This window comes from Somniosus microcephalus, chromosome 3 (genome assembly GCF_052327205.1).
Source record: "Somniosus microcephalus isolate GS21.2 chromosome 3, FLI_Smic_1.0, whole genome shotgun sequence".
Classification (NCBI taxonomy): Eukaryota; Metazoa; Chordata; class Chondrichthyes; order Squaliformes; family Somniosidae; genus Somniosus; species Somniosus microcephalus.
In genome coordinates, this window is record NC_140989.1 from 224,289,742 (window position 1) to 224,315,084 (window position 25,343).

Sequence of the window (25,343 nt, forward strand, 5' to 3'; positions counted from 1 at the left end):
TGACCAATCTTGTGGTCGAGCGACCTGACAGTTGACCGACAGTCGACCAATCGCTGCGTCGCGGGGGGCAGGTTCATTGCACGTGCGGGCGGGCCATCCTACAGTTGAGTGTTGAGTGACAGGACGATTGACCAATTCTACAGTTTAGTGACCTGCTGCGTGTGTGGGCGGGCCTTATCATTCTGAACCGAGGTGAGTGGCCGCCATCTTGATTCTTCACGATTTTTTCCCCACACTTTGTGTCTTTATTTTTCCCACTTTCTGTGTGTAGCCCATTAGGTTCTTTTGTGCAGTTGTCTTCTTAGCTATGGGGTGCTTCAAAACCTGAAGTTTAATATTTAGGAATCTCTTTATTGTAGTGGATGCGCGAAGCCGCGGCCTAGCAGCGCGGGAAGCCTGGGCCTCGAGTTCAGCGCTCCGCTCTAACCGCCGCCATCCCCCCCCTCCTCCTCCTCACCCGCGCGCAGGGGGGGACTCGGGGCTGCTCTCCGCCCACTGCAGGCAGGCCTGAAGCTCAAAACATTTCTCTCTCTCCTCTTCCCTCTCTCTCTCTCCTTCTCCTCTTCCTCTCCCCTTCTCTCTCTCCTCTTCCCTCTCTCTCTCTCTCTCTCTCTACTTCCCCCTCTCTCTCTTGCCGTGACTGCGGGACCGGCAAAACCGGCGCTTTTCAAACAGCTGTCCCCGATCCCAATCGGACACGGGAGTCTGCAGCCCGGCCAACCGGGTCCAAAGGCCCGCCACGTTCACCGCAGGAACCCCGGGCTCGCTTCGGAGCGCTGGGCACCCGGCCTCCAGTTGTCGGACTGACTCCGCTCTGCTACCGCGGTGAGTCCAGCCGCGGGTGAGGCGCTAGCGAGGGAGAGGGAAAGCAGGGAGAGAAAGGAAAGGAGGGAGTGTGTGTGAGGGAGAGGGGGTGGCGGGGGGGGGAAAGAGAGTGTGTGTGCGAGAGGGGGGGGGAAAGAGTGTGTGTGCGTGCGAGGGGGGGGGGAAAGAGTGTGTGTGCGTGTGTGGGGAAGAGAGTGTGTGTGCGTGCGTGTGCGGGGGGGGGAGTGTGTGTGCGCGCGAGCGAGGGGGGGGGGAGAGAGAGTGTGTGTGCGTGTGCGAGGGGGGGGGGGGGGAGAGAAAAAGTGTGCGTGCGTGTGCGAGGGGGGGGGGGGAGAGTGTGTGCGTGTGCGAGGGGGAGAGTGTGTGTGTGCGCGCGTGTGCGGGGGGGGGGGGGGGGGTGAGGGGGGGGTGGGTGGGGGGGAGTGTGTGTGTGCGCGTGTGCCCCCGGGGGGGGGGGGGGGGGAGAGTGTGTGTGTGTGTGTGTGTGTGTGTGGGTGGGTGGGAGTGTGTGCGGGTGGGAGTGTGCGCGTGCGAGGGGGGGGGGGGGGTGCGTGCACGTGTGTGTGGGGGGGGGGGTGTGAGAGGGAGGCGGGGGGGGGGTAGTATTATAGGCGTGTTGAGTTTTTAAAAATGTTCAAAAAAACTGACTAAATAACCTCATTAGCCTCTCTTCCCCCTCCAGTCGCTCTCTCTCTCTTCCCCCTCCAGTCGCTCTCTCTCTCTTCCCCCCCCCCCAAGTCGCGCTCTCTCTTCCCCCCCCCCAGTCGCTCTCTCTCTTCCCCCCCCCCCAGTCGCGCTCTCTCTTCCCCCCCACCCCGTCGCTCTCTCTCTTCCCCCCCACCCCGTCGCTCTCTCTCTTCCCCCCCCCCCCCCCCACCCCGTCGCTCTCTCTCTTCCCCCCCACCCCCGTCGCTCTCTCTCTCTCTCTTCCAACAACAACATGCACTCGAAAAAGCCTCGGCACCGCCGGGCACTATAATCTATATATATAAAGCGGCTCTTCTGTCTGTCCCGATGTCTGTCTGTCCCGATGTCTGTCTGTCTGTCCCGATGTCTGTCTCTCCGTTCTCTATACGTTTGAAAGTTACAGAGCGTACCGACGCGCGCGTCGCCTCAAAAGAAAGCTTGCGATTCCGGACCGGTCATAGGCGTATTTACGTTTCGGCTGCACAAAAATCCCGCCCGCAGTATCCGAAAAACGTTCAGCCTTCCGCTCATTAGCGTCTCATTAGCGACCGTGTGACGTCGAGGATCGACCAATCGGACGGCGTGTTCCTTCCTACAGTGGAGTGTCGAGTGACTCGACGATTGACCAATCCTACGCTTCGGTGACCTGACCGGTCGACCAATCGGTGCATGTGTGGGCGGGCCTTATCCTTCTGAACCGAGGTGAGTGGCCGCCATCTTGATTTTTTCACGATTTTTTCCCCACACTTTCAGTGTGTTAGGGAAGTAAGGTAAATATTTGAATTATGTTAGGGAATTAATTAACAATTTATTTGAGTTTTATATTGTGTTTAGCAACCCCTCCCCCTCCTCCTCCTCCTCCTCGCGCAGGGGGGGGGACGACTCGGGGCCTGAAGCTCAAAAAATTTCCCTCTCTCTCTCCCCCCCCCCTTCGCTCTCTGTCTCTCTCTACTTCCCCCCTCTCAGGTTTCACGGTGTCGCGGACGGAGCGCGGGCGGGCCGCCCGAAGTTTCCCGCTCGCTAACGGCCGCCAAGCCGCCCTTGCCTGCTCCCCGCGGGCCGCCCGCAGCGGCCGTCCATCAGCCGCGCGATACGCGGGGGACCTCAGCTCCGGTCCGGCCCGGCCTCAGAACCCGACCGCGCCTTAAGCGCTAGGCCCCCGCACTGCCGCTATTGCAACGGCACCGGACCTCAGGCGCTAGGCAGGGGGAGGGGCCGGACAGAGGGGAGTGGGGGAGGGGAGGGAGCCAGGGGAGGGGAAACATAAGAACATAAGAAATAGGAGCAGGAATAGGCCAATCGGCCCCTCGAGCCTGCTCCACCATTCAATAAGATCATGGCTGATCTGATCCTAACCTCAAATCTACGATCACACTGCATCCACCCGAACCCATGTGATCTCCCGGGAGAGGCGAAAAACCAGATAAAGACCCAATGGCCAATTTGGGAGAAAAAAATCTGGGAAATTCCTCTCCGACCCATCTAGGCGATCGAAATTCTTCCAGGAGATCACTCTGTCCCTATATTTTCTACAGTACTTACCTTCTGTAAAGGCGATCTCCACCCCAGCCAGGAACAGGAATAAAACCATCTCCTGAAATCTAACAGAATTAGAACACAGTAGCAGCAGAACAAGGCTACACGGCCCCTGGGCCCACTCCACTACCCACAGGGCCATGACCATTCCGAACCCAGACTCATGTCCAATTTCCTGCCCGCTCCCCGTAACCCTTAATTCCCTTTACTTCTAGGAAACTATCTATTTCTGTTTTAAATTTATTTAATGATGTAGCTTCCACAGCTTTCTGGGGCAGCAAATTCCACAAACCTACCACCCTCTGAGTGAAGAAGTTTCTCCTCATCTCAGTTTTGAATGAGCAGCCCCTTATTTTAAGATTATGCCCCCTAGTTCTAGTTTCACCCATCATTGGGAACATCCTCACCGCATCCACCCGATCAAGCCCCTTCACAATCTTATATGTTTCAATAAGATCGCCTCTCATTCTTCTGAACTCCAATGAGTAGAGTCCCAATCTACTCAACCTCTCCTCATATGACCACCCCCTCATCCCCGGGATTAACCGAGTGAACCTTCTTTGTACTGACTCGAGAGCAAGTATGTCTTTTCTTAAGTATGGACACCAAAACTGTATGCAGTATTCCAGGTGCGGCCTCACCAATACCTTGTACAACTGCAGCAATACCTCCCTGTTTTTATATTCCAACCCCCTAGCAATAAAAGCCAACATTCCATTGGCCTTCTTAATCACTTGCTGCACCTGCATACTAACTTTTTGAGTTTCGTGCACCAGGACCAGGGGAGGGAGGGATAGGACAGGGAGAGGACATGACAGGGAGAGGGGGGACACATAGGGGCAGGGAGACCAAGTGCCCCAAAATTGCCCTCGCAACGCGGGGCTCCCCAGCTAGTATATATATATTGTGAATAGCTGGGATCCCAGCACCGATCCCTGCGGTACCCCACTAGTCACTGCCTGCCACTCGGAAAAAGACCCGTTTATTCCAACTCTTTGCTTTCTGTCTGCCAACCAGTTCTCTATCCAAGACAGTACCTTACCCCCAATCTCATGTGCTTTAACTTTGCACTCTAATCTCTTATGCGGGACCTTATCGAAAGCCTTCTGAAAGTCCAAAGACACCACATTCACTGGTTCTCCCTTATCTATTCTACCAGTTACATCCTCAAAAAATTCCAGTACATTAGTCGAGCATGATTTACCTTTTGTAAATCCATGTTGACTTTGTCCGATCCTGTCACTGTTTTCCAAGTGCTCTGATATTACATCTTTTATAATGGACTCTAGCATTTCCCCACTACCGATGTCAGGCTTCCCCGTTTTCTCTCTACCAGCTTACACAGTACAGCTGTTAGAGAAAATGCCAGTATGGTGGTGAGTTATGCTTCCAGCAGCCTCCCAGCACATGCATGGGTGCATGTGCCCTCACTCAGTCACTTTGGCCAGCCTGCTGACTGCAGGGGGTCAGTGATACTAAGCCATTTGAAAATGGGCCCTTCAACCAAAAAGGTTCGAGAGCCACAGGCCTAGGCTGTATGAAGTATTAACCATATTTCATTTTAACTATGTATTATATGTAAATTAATTTGTTATGGTATCCTGAAATAGGATTACATATATTGACTTGAATACCTTTTACCACCCCATCCCCCAACCAATTTTTTTTCATGTTTAACATTCAACTGTACAGTGTTTCTCCTGTGGTAGAGACAAAAATGCAGTATACCAAGAAACCTGCACTGTGCAAAATACAAGTATAAGTCACTGACCATTACATCCTTCAGTCGTACGAAGCAGAAGCTCCCAGGTTTAATTCCCAGTCTATGCTTGGTCAATGTGAAACAGAGCAGTATTTCAGATGCTAGTGACCTCAGTACAGTACTACTGGGACATAGGAGGACAGCCAGCCAGCATCGTACTCTGCCATGAAGCGTTCCACTGTCAACTAGCCTGCTGCATTCACTAAAATATCAAGGGAAAAGACAAAAGACTTGGGCAATGTACCAGCGGACTGCCAGTAACCATGGAACTGTACCACAGAAAGGGATGGGGTGGGGGAAAAGAGGGGAGAGAATCCTGCTCCAAAAAAATGACAGACCGCCATGTTACTACAACAAGACCAAAATCTATACATCGAGGACTGACTCCGAAGTGAAATCTATTGTGGTGTGAAGCCTCCAAGTTAGTTGGCTGGCAGGAGCATACACACTTCACTTAGTGCTTACAAACCATCACTGCTATACTGTACAAGCCAATGATGTGAAGTGGTTGTTTATAATAGCAGTACAGCTGGATCCAGGCCACCTTTCCTCAATGTATGAAACAACTGCACCACACCAGCAGTTTTCTATTCATTTATTTATATTTCTGACCTAAATAATCCAGAAGTTACAATACATCCGGGCTTCATAACCCAGAGATATAAAATTCTTTGAAGTGCATTCAAAATAAACACGCATGTACAGACACAGTCAGCTGAAACATTCTACATTTATTTTATGTTTACACACCATTTCAAAGCCATGGCATAACAACGTTACTGCAATGTTGACCACAGAACGACCAAGACAATGTTGCCATCTGTATGCTCCATGACAACCAACAGCATGTTTTATTCCACTAGAGAGGAACACGTAATAAAACACCAGTTACCATTAAGATTTGTGTGTCACATTAGGGTTAATATGGAACAGAAGGATATCTGTACCATTAAAGTGCATTCCTTTTGAACAGAAGGTCATGCGAGGCTCTGCTCCAATACAACACAATCGTTTCTGCAACTACAATGATTAGAAACCCAACATATATTTTTAAAACTGCAACTCCAAAATTTCAAAGATGCTGACATACTGCTCCAAATTGGTTCCTGAAGGTCTGATGGGAATTGTCTCATTTGATATCATAAAAAATCCTGCATCATAAGAAAGAAAGAACACTTTCTAATACAGGAAAAGTTCTGATATCCGGCACCGACGGGACCGGCGTGTTGCCGATCTATCAAAAGTGCCGGACATGCAAAGTCAACGTTGAAGCGTACGGAGATGAAAATCTCCGTATTTGACAACAAACACTGTTGCTCAGCAACAGCTCGTAAACACTCGGCCCGTACCTTGAAGCATCTCTGAAGCTGTTGCGAAGCTCCAAAGACGCTTTCCAGAGCCTGCCTGTTAACAGAATGCTAGGAGAAGAAAAAAAAACGAATTAAAACGGCTGCTGATTTCTACCGTTAGAGCAAAGTTTCCGGCCATACAACCTCCGGATAAACCAAAGTTTCCTGTTCTTCGTCTGAAAGCCAAAAAAAATGGAATGCTCAATTAAGTGGAGAAGCAACTCCTGAACCAGGTAACAGTAGACGAAAGTTTTGGCCCTACTTTCATTTAACGAATCTTCATTTACAATAAACTCCATATACAGCATTCAACAACTACAAACTTGTATTTATATAGCACCTTGAACATAGTAAAACATCCCAAAGCGCTTCAAAAATGTGACACTGATCTACATAAGGAGAAATTAGAGCAGAAAGAGGTAGGTTTTAAGAAGCATCTTAAAAGGAGGAAGGTGAGTTAGCGAGGCAGAGAGGTTTAGGCAGGGAATTCCAGAGCTTAGAGCCTAGGCAGCTGAAAGCACGGCCACCAATGGTTGAGCGATTATAATCAGGAATGCTCAAGAGTGCAGAATTAGAGGAGCGCAGATATCTCTTGCAGGGGCGGGGGGGCGGGGGGGAGAGCTGGAGAAGATTAGAGAGATAGGGAGGGGCGAGGCCATGGAGTGATTTGAAAACAAGGATGAGAATTCTGAAATCGAGGCGTTGCTTAACCGGGAGCCAATGCAGGTCAGTGAGCACAGGGGTGATGGGTGAACGGGACTTGGTGAGAGTTACGATTCAGCCAGCCAAGCTTCGGATGACCTCAAGTTTACGTAGGGTAGAACGTGGGAGGCTAGCCGGGAGTGCATTGTAATAGTAAAATCTAGAGGTAACAAAGGCGTGGATAAAGGTTTCAGCAGCAAATGGGCTGAGGCAGGGGTGGAGACGGGCGATGTTACGGATGTGGAAATAGGTAGTCTTAGTTATGCCACGGATATGATGTTGGAAGCTCATTTCAGGGTCGAATATGACGCCAAGGTTGCAAACAGTCTGGTTCAACCAGAGACAGTGATCAGGCAGAGGGATGCAGTCAGTGACGAGGGAACAAGAGTTTCTGGCCGGAACAGAAAGCAATGGCTTCGGTCTTAGCAATATTTAATTGGAGAAAATTCCTGCTCATCCAGTACTGGATGTCAGACAAGCAGTCTGACAATTTAGAGACCATGGAGAGGTCGAGAGAAGTGGTGGTGAGCTAGAGTTGGGTGTTATCAGCATACATGTGGAAACTAACGCTGTGTTTTCGCCAAGATGTTGCCACCAAGTGGCAGCATGCAGATGGGAAATAGGAGGGGGCCAAGAATAGATCCTTGGGGGACACCAGAGGTAACGATGCGGGAACAGGAAGAGAAGCCATTGCAGGTGATTCTCTGGCTACGATTAGATAGATAAGAATGGAACCAGGCAATTGCAGTCCCACCCAGCTGGACGACGGTGGAGAGGTGTTGGAGGAGGATGGAGTGGTCAACCGTGTCAAAGGCTGCAGACAGGTCAAGAAGGGCAAGTTTACCTTTGTCACGGGTTCAAAGGATGTCATTTGTGACTTTGACGAGAGCCGTTTCAGTACTGTGGTAAGGACGGAAACTGGATTGGAGGGATTCAAACATGGAGTTGCAGGAAAGATGGGCACAGATTTGGGAGGCGACATGTTCAAGGACTTGAGAGGAAAGGGAGGTTGGAGATAGAGCAATAGTTCGCAAGGATGGGGGGGGGGGGGGTGGTCAAGGGTTGGTTTTTTTGAGGAGTGTGGTGATGACAGTAGATTTGAAGGAGAAGGGAACAGTACATGAACTGTCAACAATATCAGCTAACATGGGAGCCAGAAAAGGAAGTTGGGTGGTCAGCAGCTTGGTGGGAACAGAGTCGAGGGAGCAGGAAGTGGGTCTCATGGACAAGATGAGCACAGAGAGGTCATGAGGGGAGATCGGAGAGAAACTGGAGAAAGATAAGAGTTCAGGGCTAGGGCAGGGGGGAACCTTAGAGGAAGTTTGGCCCGGTGGGCTAGGGGAAAGAAGGAAAGTGGCAGAGGTACTCAATCTTAGAGACAAAATCGTCCATGAGCTCCTCAAACTTGTTGTCGGAGGGGAGGGTGGAGGAGATTAGGGAGAGGGGTTTAAGAAGACTGTTAGCAGTGGAGAATAGAAGCCGGGGTTTATCTTTGCATTCCAGAATGATTCTGGAACGGTGAGCAGTTTTGGCAATCGAGAGCAGGACCTGATAGTGCTTTATGTGTTCCAGCCAGATCTGGCTGTGAATGGCTAAACCAGTTGACCGCCATATCCGTGCAAGTCTGCGTCTCTCGGAATAAAAGGAGCGAAGAGGAGGGCCATACAGGGGGAAATGACCAGGGGATGAGGGCCATACAGGGGGAATGACCAGGGGATGAGGGCCATACAGGGGGAATGACCAGGGTGAGAGAGTAATTGTTTTAATAGGGACTAGGGCATCAAAGGTGGTGCTGAGGGTATGGTTGAGCAGATCAGTAGCTGCAGAAATGTCATGGTGAACGTAGGGCCAAAGGCTAGACAGTTGGGATTTCATAAGTGCAGTTGTAAGAGAGTTAGGAGAGTTTTTTTTCCCCCCCCAGGGGCAGACACAGACGGGTTGGGGAGGCGGTGGGTGTAGAGAGACAAGGAAGTGGTCGGAGATGGCCTTATCTGCGATTGACACAATGGGAGTAGCGAGGCCACGAGAGATGGCAAGGTCGAGGGGGTGGCCGTGAATATGGGCTGGAGCGTTTACATGGAGGGAGAGATTAAGGGAGGATAGGAGGGTTGTGAACTCAGAGGAGAGAGAGCATGATGAATTGAGGTGGAGCTTGAAATCACCGAGGAGAAGTCGCTCGGTGCAGAGGCTGAGGGAGGAAAGCAGTGAAGATATCTCGGTAATAACATTTTTATGGTACTTGGGTGGGCGGCAGAGAACAAGAATTTTAAATGAGAGGCGAGAGGGTTGGAATAAGGCGAGATGCTCACAAAGGAGGAGAAAGTGCCGGAGGAGTTGGGGGACAAACCAAGGTGTGATTTGGTGATGAGAGCCACACCGCCACCACAGTAGTCTGGGCGAGGTAAGTGGTGGAAGGTACAGCCAGGCGGGGAGGCTTCATTGAAGTACAGTATAAGGTGTCATCACCTCCCAGCCAGGTTTCCATCAAGGACACGATGTCAATACAAACATCCACGATAAGCTCGCGAATGGCAAGGGCCTTGTTTGCAAGTGAACGGACATCCTGGAGGGAGATGTGGAGAGGGTCGATGATGGCTGATCCACTGCCAGCATCCACAGGGTCAGCACTGGGAGGGGTGAGTTGGATGGGGAGGAGATCGGCAAGAGTAGCCCGCAACGGACGCGCTGGGCGGGAAGGTCGGCGAGAGGTTCATAATGATCTCCCAGAGATCTCTCACCCCTACTTCCAGAAGCCTCCAAAATTCAAACTATACATTAGACACATGACAGTGCCAGTTTGTGCAGTCAAGAGCTAGAAACTCCACCCAAGTCCGAACTGCCAAGAATATAGTGAGCATCACAATTGCAAGCTCTGACCACTATTTTACTGTATTCAAACAAAGCATTCCTGTACAGCAAAAGGAAATTGTGACAATGTTAACACATGGGGCTACACGAAGTACCGATCATTAAGTCATCTACTGCAGAGACTGTCCTGTCATTCTGACTGGAAAGGGACTGTGTGATCATTATCAGCCCCGATCAGATCATCTAGGAGAAGGGGAAAACTGCAGTGTCCAGACTCTTTAAAATGTCTACACCTTCACAGCAGCCAGTATGTGATAAAGCCTTTAATTTTTCAATGCACATTCTTCGACTGGTGAAGGGGTTAACGATTCTTGAGCCAGTCTAACTGGCAGCGGTTGGAATCATACCTAGCACAAAGGAAGTTGGCTGTGGTTGTTAAAGGTCATTCATCTCAATCACATGACATCACTGCAGGAGTTCCTCAGGGCAGTGTCCTAGGCCCAACCATCTTCAGCTGGTTCATCAATGACCTTCCCTCCATCACAAGGTCAGAAGTGGGGATGTTCGCTGATGATTGCACACTGTTCAGCACCATTCGAGACTCGTCAGATACTGACACAGTCCGTGTCCATATGCAGCAAGACCTGGACAACATTCAGACTTGGGCTGACAAGTGGCAAGTAACATTCACACCACACAAGTGCCAGGCAATGACCACCTCCAACAAGCGAGACTCTAACCATCGCCCCTTGACATTCAATGGCATTACCATCGCTGAATCCCCCACTATCAACATCCTGATCAGAAACTGAACTGGACCAGCCAAAAAATACTGTGGCTACAAGAGCAGGCCAGAGGCTGGGAATTCTGCGGCGAGTGTCTCGCCTCCTGACTCCCCAAAGCCTTTCCACCATCTACAAGGCACAAGTCAGGAGTGTGATGGAATACTCTCCACTTGCCTGGGTGACTGCAGCTCCAACAACACTCAAGAAGCTCGACACCATTCAGGATAAAGCAGCCCGCTTGATTGGCACTCCATCCACCACCTTCAAACATTCACTCCCTCCACCACCGGCGCACTGTGGCTGCAGTGTGTACCATCTACAAGATGCACTGCAGCAACTCGCCAAAGCTCCTTCAACAGCACCTTCCAAACCCACGACCTCTACCACTTAGAAGGACAAGGGCAGCAGACGCATGGGAACATCACCACCTACAAGTTCCCCTCCAAGCCACACACCATCTTGGACCTGTATCGCCGTTCCTTCACTGTCGCTGGGCCAAAATCCTGGAACTCCCTTCCTAACAGCATTGTGGGTGTACCTACACCATATGGACTGCAGCGATTCAAGAAGGCGGCTCATCACCATCTTCTCAAGGGCAATTAGGGACGCCCACATCCCATCAATGAATAAAAAAAAGTGAGCTGCATCCTTCTTTAAGTCAACCATTAATACAGCAGTTAAAAACTTAAATAGATTTATGGTAGATAACAAAGCAGCTTTAACACCTTCAGCACAGTGACATTCATTCCAAAGCTCAGCACCCATTCACACTAGTCTCCCATGGCACTGCTCAGCATAAGGCAGGAGCAGTGCTACTGCAAGTAAAAATTAGCTATCTTCACTGCTTCTAAAACTCATTTACCATTTGTTTTCATCTGTACTAATTTTCCATCAATGCACAAGAGAGTGGAGCTTACAAAAAGCAAGTCCTGGCATGCTCTGTGAATAGTCAGTCTTGCAACAATTTCTAAAAAGCTGGAGCCTGCAATATAGTGAACTTCTGTAGCCAAGAGCGATGATTCTAGCAACCTCCAGAGTCTTCGACATCTCTCACAGGCGTAGGGTTATTCACCATTTTAAAAAAAAATATCTTTATTGGCTCACAAACCTAATTTCCAGTGGTAAATGTTCAGGCTAGTGCAGTTACCAAGATGGCGGTCTAAAGGATTTTTCAAAAGAAATTTTGAGAGCAATTTGATTTATTTGCTTTTTCAGAAAAAAGGGAGTTATTGCTAACTGCCCAATTTAGATATGTGTAGTTTATTTTTTCAGCTTCCTGATTGATTTTTTGCATTCCTGCTTACTCCTTGCAGTGGCGTAATATGTTCAGTTGTAATTTATTGCAAATTGATGAACATGGCAATTGAGCAGACCAGGTGCAACTCTGACAGGCAATGATAGTTATTAGCAGATCTTTCATGGCATTGCTCATGATAAACGACAGCAGTTCTATAGCATGCAATGTACAGTACAATGTATTATTTTACTAATATGGAGCAGTCTCTTCAAGGCCACAAAGTTGCAATTTTTTTTTTTTTTTTTTAAGTAAACAGAGATTTAGGTCATTCAGAGTTTAATTTTTGTTTGGTCCTTACAAGACAACTTACTGCAACCAACACCACAGATCATTCATATTATAATTGGAGGAGGATATGTTAATTGTAAAATAAATAAGAGGACAAATAAGACACGAGTAATTTGCAAACTGTTGCAATAGCAGCTGAAAAGCCACCAACAGCGTACACGACAACACATGGCCTTTAAAAATTACTTCCTTACAAGTTTGATTCATTGAATCATTAAAACGGATTACATCACATATCTAGACGTTAAAGGTGCAGATTTCCACTTCTCATTATGGCCACTTTCCCAGTGGCTGCAACCATATCAAGAAAGACTTGCATTTACATAGCACTTTTCATGACCTCAGATCATCCCAAAGTGTTTTATAGTCGATTAAGTACTTTTTAAATGTAGTCACTGTTTTAATGTAAGAAACGCAGCAGCCAATTTGCATACAGTAAGGTTCCACAAACAGCGATGTGATAATGACCAGATAAATCTGTTCCAGTGATATTGGTCGAAGGATAAATATTGGCCAGGACAACGGGGCAAAACTCCCCAGCTCTTCTTCGAAATAGGGCCGCGGGATCTTTTACGTCCATCTGAGGGGGCAGACAAGGCCTCCATTTAACATCGCATCAGAAAGGCGGCACCTTAGAGTTTAGCACTCCCTCATTACGCAGCCTATATTTTATACTCAAATCTCTGGAATGGGACTTGAACCCATTGCCTTCTGACTCAGAAGTCAGTGTTACCACCCTACAGAAGATAGCCTCATTTCTAGTGAAGTCATTACTAAACTTTGCCCACTTCAATTATAAATTGGCCCTTAAGCAAAAGGAATAGTCGCAACATAAAACTTTTTAAGCATCAATACTAGAAGGCACGAACCTCACCATTTGTTGTCTTGATGCCTGACTGCTCTTATTTTACTTTAAACTATAAAGAATGTATTTCAGCCAAAAAGTGGTTATCGACATTAATTTTACACAAGCTGATTAGGGGTATTATTTTGTCATATTTCATTGTGCCGAACCTTTGCTCAGGAGGAGGATCTCTGGTCACACTTGCCACCATAATTATACTGTAAATCATGGTTATCATTAGAAGCCAACAGAAAATGTGTTAAGGCAACTGTAAAAAGCCAGCTCGGCGTCTTTTTTGAAGAAACCTTATACTATGTGTGTGTGTGTGTTATGTACCAGAGGAGGGGGGGGGGGGGGGGGGAAAAAAAAAATCACAACTGCCAAAAAAACATACAATGATTAAAGTTCATGAAGAGCCTGAGCAAACTAGTCTGTGCTGAAGAAATCAGAAGTAGAAAATTACAATCTTCAGCAACTTCCAGCCATGTTATATTCACAAAATTCAACATTTATTCAGCTAAGAATTCAATTACAGAATATACAGGACATGATCCTACATGGGTTGCATGATCAAAGTTGTGCTTTCCAGTTTTAAGTTGGACAGTTATGATTTCTTGATGAATTTGTCCAGTACAGGAAACTTTGGTTTATCTGGAGGTTGTATGTCCGGAATACTCGATCTAACGGCAAAAATCAGGAGCCGTTTTCTATAAGTTTTTTCAGTTCTCGTTCTTTTTTTTTTCCCCCCAGTCAGGCACTGCAAGGTCTGTAGCTATAGCAACAGCTTCAGCTGGAGACGCTTGCAGCTGCCTCTTTCGAAGCTGTTGCTAAGCAACAGTGTTTGTCAAATACGGAGATGAAAACCTCCGTATGCTTCAACATTAACTTTGTATGTCCGGCAGTTTTGATAGGACCGGCGTGTTGCCGATCTGTCGGTGCTGGATATCACAAAGTTTCCTGTAAATATAACCAGGACATGATTTAGAACTTAAGAAATAGGAGCAGGAGTCAGCCATTTGGCCCTTCGAGCCTGCTCCGTCATTCAATCAGATCATGGCGGATCTTCTACCTCATCTCCACTTTCCTGCACTATCCCCATATCCCTTGATTCCCTTAATATCCAAAAATCTAATCGATCTCTGTCTTGAATATACTCAACGACTGAGCCTCTACAGCCCTCTGGGGTAGAGAATTCCAAAGATTCACCACCCTATGAGTGAAGAAATTTCTCCTGATCTCAGTCCTAAATTGCCAACCCCTTATTCTGAGACTGCGATCCCTGGTTCTAGACTCCCCAGCCAGGGGAAACATTCTCCCTGCATCTACCCGGTCAAGCCCTGGAAGAATTTTGTATGTTTCAATGAGATCACCTCTCATTCTTATAAACTCGAGAGAATTTCGGCCTAGTCTACTCAATCTCTCCTCAGGACAATCCCCCCATCCCAGTGACCAGTCTGGTGAACCTTCATTGCACTCCCTCTATGGCAAGTGTATCCTTCCTTAGGTAAAGAGATCAAAATTGTACACAATACTCCAGGTGTGGTCTCACTAGGGCCCTATATAATTGCAGTAAGACGTCTTTACTCTTATACTCAAATCCTCTTGTAATAAAGGCCAACATACTATTTGCTTTCCTAATTGCTTGCTGTACCTGCATGTTAACTTTCAGTGATTCATGTAAAAGGACACCCAGGTCCCTCTGAACACCAACATTTCCCAATCTCTCACCATTTAAAAAACTCTGCTTTTCTATTTTTCCTACCCAAGTGGATAACTTCACATTTCTCCACATTAAACACCAGTAAGATGGCTGTAATTCTCACCACCATTACTTCTTGAAGGCACAGGCTCATAACAGAATACATTTGCACAAGCACCAACAGCATTCTGGTATCTCACCTAAATGCCCATTCTTTAAATGTGTACAGTTATGTGGGGCTGTTATAAAGTTCTGGATTAGCCAAAGTTAACTGGGCTCCTCCCCGCCCCCTACCCCAACATCTCTTCTCATCTTCACCGCTTGATAAGTTTCCGTAAGCAGTCAACTCTTAAGAACAAAACCCATGTCTTCATTCTCTACAAATATGGATCACCACAATCCAAGTCTACAATTAATGCCAAATCTCAGTAAATCGTTTCCTGGAGAATACTTGTGAATCACAAAGAAAGAAAGAGAAAATAAAGACTTGCATTTATATAGCACCTTTCATGATCTCTAGACGTCCCAAAGCGCTTTGCAGCCAATGAAGTACTTTTGAGGTGTAGTCACTGTTGTAATGTAGGAATCACATCACTGCTGGAAATCACACCACTCTCTGTGGTTAAGACAACTGCTTCTTGCCATCTCTTGTCAAGCAGCAGCTCTTTTGGATTCAACGGTTGGATTTTCTCGGTGGGATGGGGAAAGATATTACATATCGAAGAAGTGAGCTCCAAACACCTTCAGCATACAGTGTATTTATATTAGAAGTGAAGACCACAGAAGAATTCCCATGTCTGATACAGTTCAAAGTCTTTGAAGCCAGTGCTGCATAATCACTTGTGATCAACAGGAACGATAATGAGCAGTAAGACACATTTTCTAGGTCTCAAGCACCTATACCCAGGTCTTTCACAGCATAGAATTCAATTTGTATTGAGAAGAAAAAAAACTTCTCAACTAATATCCTGATGCACAACTTTTCCTTGTCCCAACGAACTAAGTGCCTCTGCTGTTCCACTTTGAGACTCAATGAAGGACACCAAGTTGACCCCATGCCATCTTTAAAAACCATATGAAATAAAAACAGAAAATCCCTCTTTTCTCAAAGATGTTTTTCCCCTCCCTAGCCCAGGGACACGAAGACCAATTGTAAAGCAGCATGGTTGAAATCAGCGAACTCAGCACAAACCAGAGATTGAAAGCGAGACCTACCCAGTCAGTGTAGCTCAGGATCACACTTGATGGTGCACTGACTTACTAAGCCAATGAGAGGGTGGGTGGTGGTGGTAGAATTAAACATATAAAAAAACACATTGACAGCTGCAAATGTCATGTATTTTTTAATGAAAAAGTAGTGCGAGGAAGGAACACACTTAAGATGGATTAATTTACATCCCTCTTTCATTTTTCTGCCCCTTCGTCCCAAAAGGAATCAACATGGTCTTTCAAACTTCAGAATAAAGGACAAAGCTTCACCACATCACTGTGCTCCAATATATAGGCCAGAAATTATGAAATGCATTCAGTACGCAAAGAATTAAAAAGACACAGCACATTCTGGGAAGCATTCAAGACACCCTGCATGGTTCACCCAGGGCAGTCAACTGTGGCAGTTCGAGATATGTGCTTTGGCTGAATTCCACAAGACAGCAAGAACATGCTCACAAACAGCTTGAAAACAAGAAACAAAAAGGAGCCAGACTTTCTACTCATTTCACCAGCAATACAGTTCACAGCACAACACAGACTCAACCCAAGGAGACTCTACATCTCTGGCACTGTCAGGGTGGACAGAAAAAATATAACTGATGTATATGCAGGAGTCTGTGACAGGGCCCAAATTACAACACTTGATCGATGTACAACCATAGCAGCAGGAGACTGCCACGATGGAAAATGTAATATTTTTCCACTTTCTATCCAGCAATCGTTATTCATAACCCCAATCACACAAAGAACATGCATTTGTATAGTGTCTAGGGTTGCAAAGGGGTGGAAAGTTTCTGGGAAATTTTCCACGGGAAGTTTAGCTTGGGAATTTTGCCCAAAAAAGCACATGCTAGCATAATATTGTTTTTTTTGTATTTTTCTTTTTTTTCCCCCCCCACAGGTCCTCTCTTAAAATTACTAAGAGATGGAATCTTAATTATTAAGGAATTTCTTAATCAATATATGTTTATCTTCTTACTTGGCTTGTTTTAATAATTACAAGTTTTGTGTGTGACTGTGAACAAATGTGTCCTGATTGGTTGGATGAGTGGATGAGCGATTAGCTCCCTCTATTTGTAATATTTGCATATCGAATTGTGATTGGCCTGCAGGCATCTGTAAGACTGCTATAGTTTTTTTAAGATCCAGGTTAGGGGTCCTGAGGGAAGTCATTTTGTTTTCTGCTGATGTTGTGATGATGCAGTAAGTAAATCAGACTTTATACCAAATAAGCCAGTTACTTGTTGAACTCAGTTGTCCTTCAATTTAAAATATACAAAATAATACGCTATTGGTGATGTAGCGTCATGTGTGTACAGGTCATGCTTCCATCACATGGAGCATCAGCAAAAATGTACTCACCCTGTTGCAATCGTGCTGATCGACCGCAGTTCGACACAGAGATGAATGCCCTTTATTTCTCTGCATAGAACAATGCCACGTTTACCGTCGGATGTGTGGAAGCATTTTACCCCAGGCATTAAAGATGGAAAGACTGTGTACATGTGCAAACACTAGAAAGCCATATGTAAAGAATGCCACAAAGATGCAGCAGCATTTATCCAATGATCTTGGATCACAAAAAGTCTTTGCAGTAGTTACTGACAATGCTGCGAATATGAAGGCTGCTTGGGCTCAAGTGGAGGAGGCCTACCCTCATATTACGTCTATTGGGTGCGCAGCTCATGGGCTTAACTTGCTCCTCAAGGACATCATGGGTTTGAGAACCATGGAAGCACTGTACAAGAGAGCCAAGCAAGTTGTTAAGTCTGTCAGGGGAAAACAGGTAGTTGCAGCAACCTACAACTCCAAGCAAACGACAAAGAACAAGAACACCACACTGAAGCTGCCCAGCAACACTAGATGGGGTGGCGTTGTCATAATGTACAACAGCCTTCTGGAGGGTAAGGAGTCGCTGCAAGAAATGGCAATATCCCAGTCTGGGGATATGGAAACCACCATCAAGAAAATACTGCTGGATGATGTGTTTTGGGAGAGAGTGGTTAGCAGCCTTAAACTACTCTCACCAGTAACATCTGTGTTAAGTCTGTGTGTTATAGTGAGAATTACTACACAGACCACAAGAGTAAATTTGAACAGGTCTTTACTAGTCGAAGGTCAGGGCGGAACTGCCCAATAAATCATTACACAGCACTTATATACCGGTGTGGTCACCACCGGTATTACAGTATACAGCAGCCAAGATAAAGTAGTGCAACTCTTAAAATAGTTCTCTTAAAGGTGGAACGGTTACATACACCACAATCTGCAATTGCTCAGATTGCAGGAGAGGACGCTGTCTTGTCAGATGTTCTCCGGCTTTTTACTGATTTAAAAGAACAAATCAGCATTGCCCTACCCACATCCCTGCTGCTCAAAGCAGAGGAGAAGGCAATTGTTCAATTCATACAGACGTGTCAAGAATTTTGTGTCAAGTCAATTCATGCTGCAGCATACATGCTGGACCCAAAGCATGTTGGGAGACCAATACTTTCTGGAGAACAGATCAACAGCGCTTACAGTGTGATTTCTACCCTCTCACACCATCTCAATCTGGATGTGGGCAAAGTTCTGGGAAGTCTGGCAAAGTTCTCTACCAAGCAAGGTCTTTGGAATGGGGATGGGATATGGGAATCATGCAAGCATATCAGTGCACATACCTGGTGGAAAGGACTTTGTGCATCTGAGGCCCTGTCACCTATTGCATCGATGATACTCCAAATCCCACCTTCATCAGCGGCCTCTGAACGAAACTGGTCACTTTTTGGGAATACGCATACAAAGGTGCGCAACAGGCTGACTAACAAGAGAGTGGAGAAACTGGTGGCTATCCGGGCGAACCTACAACTTATTGAGCCAGATACAGAAGTGTCCACCACACAGCTAGACACTGACACAGAGGAGGAAATGGACACGTCAGAGCCAGAGTCAGAGAATCAGGAGGAGCAATGAGGAGTAGAAGACTAAGAAGACTCATGAGTAGAAGACTCAAAGGGACAAAATAAGGACAAATTGCAGGCTAAATAAGCAGACGCTCTTTTTATTTTATTTTAGATGGGTCTTTTTTGTGGGGGTTCAATAAAGTTCAAAATTATAACCTAAATAAAGTTTTGAAAGCCTGTTTTTATTTGTATGGAACAGTATGTCTATTTTGACGACAAAGATAATATAAGGGTCAGAGACAAAAACCATCAGTGTGCAAAAAAACTCAAAATTCCCATAAATTCCCGAAAATTCCCATGGAAAGTTTCTTTTAAAAATTCCCAGAATTTTGCAACCCTAATCAGTGCTGGGGGAGATGAAAATAGAGTGATCACCTGCTAGGCAAATCTTTGCTGCAAATGTTTTTTTAAAACCTGTGCACAAATAGGGTTGAGTTTCACAGTTAACTAAGTCACATTTTAAATCTGCTCCTGACCCAACTTTCTCAGGCAGAGACCAACCCAAATCTGGAGAACTCAAATTGGCCCATCTGTGATCCAGTTATGCCAGCTGTTCCAGAAACAGCAGATTTTGTTGGCAGTAACTTATCCCATTGCAACATGGAAAGCCACAACTTAAAGGGATGAAGACCTGTTGACAAAATCAGCTGGTGTTAGTACAGAAAATCTTGTAGCTGATCTGCTGGCATTTCTGGCTGACTGTAGCGTTGGGCGTGGGATCTTGAGATTCTGTCAGACAGCATTATCAGATGCTGCTCTTTAAAAAGAAAAGTTGTGAAAATAAATAAATAAAACTATGACTGCATTTCAAGAGGGAACAGCACGTCAACTTGATTCAGTGATATCTAGAGTAGCGACCCTTACCTTAAGCACAGGCTATTAATTGGTGCTTTTTTTTTTTTAGGGAGCAGAGAGCAGATTGTCCCATATGCAAGAAGAAATCCAGAATGTCCGTTCATTTGTGAACAAGGCCTTTGTCATCCATCAGCGTGTTGTGGATGATTGCATCAACATAATGACCTTGACAGAAAGCTGGCTGGGGGTGATGACACCTTCCCCCTAAAGGAAGCCACCCGCCTGGCTATACCTTCCACCACAACCCTGCCCAAACCACCTTGTGGCGGTGTAGCTCTCATCAGCAAATCACACCTTGGCCTGTCCCCTTACTCCTCTGGCACCTTCTCCTTTGAGCAGCTCACCTTGTTTAAAATCCTCGTTCTCTACTGCCCATTCAAGTACCATACCAATTTTCTCACCGAGATATCTTCACTGCTTTCCCTCCTCGGCCTCTGCATTGAGCGACTTCTCATCCTCGGTGACTTCAACCTCCATCTCAATTCATCATGCTCTCTCTCCGGAGTTCATCGCCCTCTTATCGTCCCTTAACATCCCCCTCTATGTAAACTCCCCTACCCATATTCAAGGCCATCCCCTTGACTTTGCCATCTCACATGGCCTTGCTACTCCCATCATGTCAATCACAGATAAGGCCATCTCTGATCACTTCCTCATATCGCTCTGCACGCACATTCCCTTTTCCCCCTCCCAACCCTAATTCTGTCTGTGTCCATCCCTGGAAAAAACTCTCTCCCAATTCACATAAAACTGCACATTCAAAATCTCAAGTGTGTAGTCTTTGGCCCTCCACTCACCACGACATTTCTGCAGCTACCGATCTCCTCAACTACACCCTCACCTCCACCTTTGATGCACTGGTCCCTATTAAAACTGTTACTCTCTCTCGCCCTGGTTATTCCCCTAGTACAGCCCAAGGGACAAAGACTTGAACGTATATGGCGAACAACTGGTTTAGCCATTCATCACCAGATCTGGCTGGGCCACATAAAGCACTCTCAGGTCCTGCTCTCCTGCCAAAACTGCTCACTATTCTGTGATCATCCTGGGATGCAAAAATAACCTCTGGCTTCTTTGCTCTACTGCAAACTGTCTTCTTAAACCCCTCTACCCTGCCTCCTCAACCCTCACCACCAACAAGTGTGAGGAGCTCACGGACTTCTTTATCATCAAGATTGAGACCATTCATTCAGCTGCCTCTGCGGCTCCCCTCCTTCCTCTCGCCCACTGGGCTAAACTTCCTCCAAGGTTCCCCCCTACCCTAGCCCTGAACTCGCATATTACTCTAGTTTCTCTCCTTTCTCCCCTCATGCCTCCTCTGAGCTCATCTTGTCCATGAGACAACATCTGCTCCCTCGACCCAATTCCCACTAAACTGCTGACCATCTTCCCTTCCTGCCCCCCCCACATTAGCTGATATTGTTAATAGTTCTCTCTCCTCAGGTCCCCCTCCCCTTCAAATCTGCCGTCATCTCCATCTCCTCAAAAAAAACCTTGACCCCTCTGTCCAGATGGCCTATTCCCACCTCCGTAGCATCACCCAACTCCAACCCTGTCTCACCTCATCTGCTGCTGAAACCCTTATCCATGCCTTTGTTATCTCTAGACTTAACTATTCTAACACATACCTGCTCATTAAGCTCATCCAAAGCTCTGCTGCCCGCATCCTAACTCGCACCAAGTTCCGCGCACCCAACAGCCCCGAGTTCACTGACCTACACTGGCTCCCGGTAAAGCAACACCTCAAATTTAAAATTCTCATCCTTGTTTTCAAATCCCTCCATGGACTCATAAGATCATAAAAATTAGGAGGAGAAGCCATATGGCCCCTCGAGCCTGCTCCGCCATTCAATAAGATCATGGCTGATCTTCAACCTCAACTCCACTTTCCCACCCGATCTCCATATCCCTTGAATCTCCTAGAGTCCAAAAATCTATCTATCGTAGCCTTGAATATACTCAATGATTCAACATCCATAGCCCTTTGGGGTAGAGAATTCCAAAGATTCACAACCTTCCGAGTGAAGAAATTCTTCCTCAGCTCAGTCCTAATTGGCTGCCTCCATGCCCTCTAGTTCTAGACTCCACAGCCAGGGCAAACAACCTCTCAGCGTCTATCCTGTCAAACCCCCCTCAGCATCTTGTATGTTTCAATGAGATCACCTCTCATTCTTCTAAACCCCAGAGAATATAGGCCCAATCTACTCAATCTCTAGTCATAGGACAACCCTCTCACCCCAGGGGTCAATCTAGTGAACTTTTGTCGCACCGCCTCCAAGGCAAGTATATCCTTCCTCAGATAAGACGACCAAAACTCTGCACAATACTCCAAGAGTGGTCTCACCAAAGCCCTGTACAATTGTAACAATAGCCTCGACCCTTCCGATCTCTGGAACCTCCTCCAGCCCTACAATCCTCCAAGATATATGTGCTTCTCTAAATCTGGCATCTTGTGCACCCCTGATTTTAATCACTCCACCATCGGTGGCCGTGCCTTCAGTTGCTGTGGCTCTAAGGTCTAGAATTCCTTCCTTGAACCTCTCTGCCTCTCTTTCCTCCTTTAAGACGCTCCTTAATACCTATCTTTTCCACAAATCTTGGATCATCTGCTCTAATATCCCCTTCTGTGCCTCAGTGTCAGATTTTGCTTGATAATTGCTGCTGTGAAGCACCTTGGGACATGTCACTACATTAAAGGTGCTATATAAGTGCAAGTTGTTGTTGAAATAGTAACCAGACCTGCTTATTTTCCTTTGTCAAGAACCAGAAGTCCACAGTCAACAACAGAGAAATCAGCACTGTTCCTCGGGCTGTCAACGGTGGTTGGATTAAATTCTGAGGTTTAATCACATGACCATCTGCCTCCATCCACCCTGCAACAAACTCCCACTATTGGTTGCCCAACACATCATCCCTCGTGGCAATCGATCAATAATGGTGGCTATACTGCTCACAATCCTCTGAGCTCCAGAAGTCACTATTTATCGTGTGGTTTTATCAACGCTCACATGAGCCAAGGACACATTGCATCCTGCTATTTGTTTTAAGTCTGGTTGGAGCAAAATGGAAGAAGAAAACTTTCCTTTGATTTTTCTCCCAGATTCCAGAAGACTCCAGGAGAATCACTGAGGGTTGGTAACCCTAAATGTTCCTTGGTCAAATCCTTTGGGGAAGTCCAATTAAAATTTAATGTTAAGGTCAGACTGGAAGTCTCATCACCTGAACAGTGTTAAACTGTCTAATATGTTGCTGTGATCTGAACTTAATTCACTCTTTCCAGCAAATCGTATATAGCATTTACAATGAATTACTGACTAACGTGTTTACCTACAAATCTAAGTTTGCGCACAAAATCTCACAAACAGAAATAAGATGAATGGCCAGCTGTCCATTTTGGTGGTGTTAACATATACATAAGAACATAAGACGCAGGAGTAGGTCATTTGGCCCCTCGAGCCTACTCCGCCATTCAATAAGATCATGGCTGATCTTATCTTGGCCTCAAGTCCACTTCCCTGCCCGCTCCCCATAACCCTCGACTCCCTTACCTTTCAACAATCTGCCTATCTCCACCTTAAATATATTCAATGACCCAGCCTCCACAGCTCTATGGGGAAGAGAATTCCAAAGATTCACGACCCTCAGAAGAAATTCCTCCTCATTCCCGATTGAAAGGGGTGCCCCCTTATTCTGAAATTATGCCCCCTAGTTCTAGATTCCCCGCGAGGAGAAACATCCTCTCTGCATCTACCCTGTCAAGCCCCTTCAGAATCTTATATGTTTCAATGAGATCCCCTCTCATTCTTCTAAACTCCAATGAGTATAGGCCCAACCTGCTTAACCTTTCTTCATAAGACAACCCCTTCATCTTCGGAATCAACCTCGTGAACCTTCACTGAACTGCCTCCAATGCAAGTGTATCCTTCCTTAAATAAGGAGACCAAAACTGTACGCAGTACTCCAGATGTGGTCTCACTGTACAGTTTTAACAGGACTTCCCTACTTTGATACTCCATTCCCTTTGCTATAAAGGCCAACATTCCATTTGCCTTCCTAATTACTTGCTGTACCTGCATGCTAACTTTTTGTGATTCATGTACAAGGACCCCCAGATCCCTCTGTACCTCAGCAATTTGTAATCTCTCCCCATTTAAATAATAATTTGCTTTTTTATTTTTCCTATCAAAGTGGATAACCTTGCATTTTCCCACATTGAACTCCATCTGCCAGATTTTTGCCTACTCACTTAGCCCATCTATATCCCTTTGGAGATTCTTTGTATCCTCCACACAATTTGCTTCCCCACCTATCTTTTTATCATCAGCAAATTTGGCTACATTATACCTCGGTCCCTTCATCCAAGTCATTAATATAAATTGTAAATAGTTGAGGCCCCAGCACGGATCCCTGCGGCACCCCACTAGTTACAGTTTGCCAACTAGAAAATGACCCATTTATCCCGACTCTCTGTTTCTGTTAGTTAGCCAATCCTCTATCCATGCTAATATATTACCCCCAACCCCGTGAGCTCTTCTCTTGTGTAGTAACCTTTTATGTGGCATCTTATCAAATGCCTTCTGGAAATCCAAATACACAACATCTACTGGTTCCCCTTTATCCACCCTGCTCGTTACATCCTCAAAGAACTGCAGCAAATTTGTCAAACGTGATTTCCCCTTCATAAAACCATGCTGACTCTGCTTGACTATATTATGATTTTCTAAATGTCCTGCTACCACTTCCTTAATGATGGACTCCAGCATTTTCCCCAATCACAAACATTAGGCTAACTGGTCGATAGTTGCCTGCTTTCTGTCTCCCTCCTTTCTTAAATAGGGGCGTTACATTTGCGGTTTTCCAGTCCGCTGGGAGCTCTTCAGAATCCAGGGAATTTTGGTAGATTACAACCAATGCATCCACTATCTCTGCACCCACCTCTTAAGACTCTAGGATGCAGGCCATCGGGTGCAGGGGACTTGTCCAGCTTTAGTCCCATTAGTTTGCCTCGTACTTTCTCTCCAGTGATAGTGATTGTTTTAAGTTCCACCCCCACCCCAATAGCCCCTTGATTATCCATTATTGGGATGCTTTTAGTGTCTTCTACCGTGAAGACCGATACAAAATATTTGTTCAAAGTCTCCGCCATTTCCGTTTCCTATTATTTAATCCCTAGACTCATCCTCCAGGGGACCAACATTTACTTTAGCTACTCTTCCTTTTTATATACCTGTAAAAGCTCTTAATGTCTGCTTTTATATTTCTTGCTAGCTTACTCTCATAAGCTATCTTCTCTCTCTATCATTTTTTTTAGTCGTCCTCTGCTGGTTTTTAAAAGTTTCCCAATCCTCTGGCCTTCCACTATTCTTCGCAACATTGTATGCTTTGGTTTTCAATTTGATATCATCCTTTACTTCCTTAGTTAGCCAAGGATGGTTCATTCTTCTCTTAGAGTCTTTCTTTCTCACTGGAATATATCTTTGCTGAGAGTTATGAAATATCTCCTTAAATGTTTGCCACTGCGTTTCTACAGTCTTACACTAATATATTTTCCCAGTCCACTTTAACCAAGTCTGCCTTCATACCTTTGTTTAAGTTCAGGACACTAGTTTGAGACCTAGCTTTCTCACCCTCAAACTGAATTTTAAATTCTACCATGCTATGATCACTCTTCCCAAGAGGATCCTTCATTTCGAGATCACATTGATTGGAGGAATGTTAGCCAGGACACCATAAAGTCCTTGTAGCTTTACAT

The 25,343-nt window shown here is 46.1% G+C and overlaps 1 protein-coding gene across 7 annotated transcripts in view; it reads right to left on the bottom strand.

Moving 5' to 3' along the window:
• The window catches only part of imp3 (IMP U3 small nucleolar ribonucleoprotein 3), a 326,220-nt gene that overhangs the window by 279,775 nt on the left and 21,102 nt on the right, over positions 1-25,343 (bottom strand). The gene's annotated exons all lie outside the window — the stretch shown is intronic.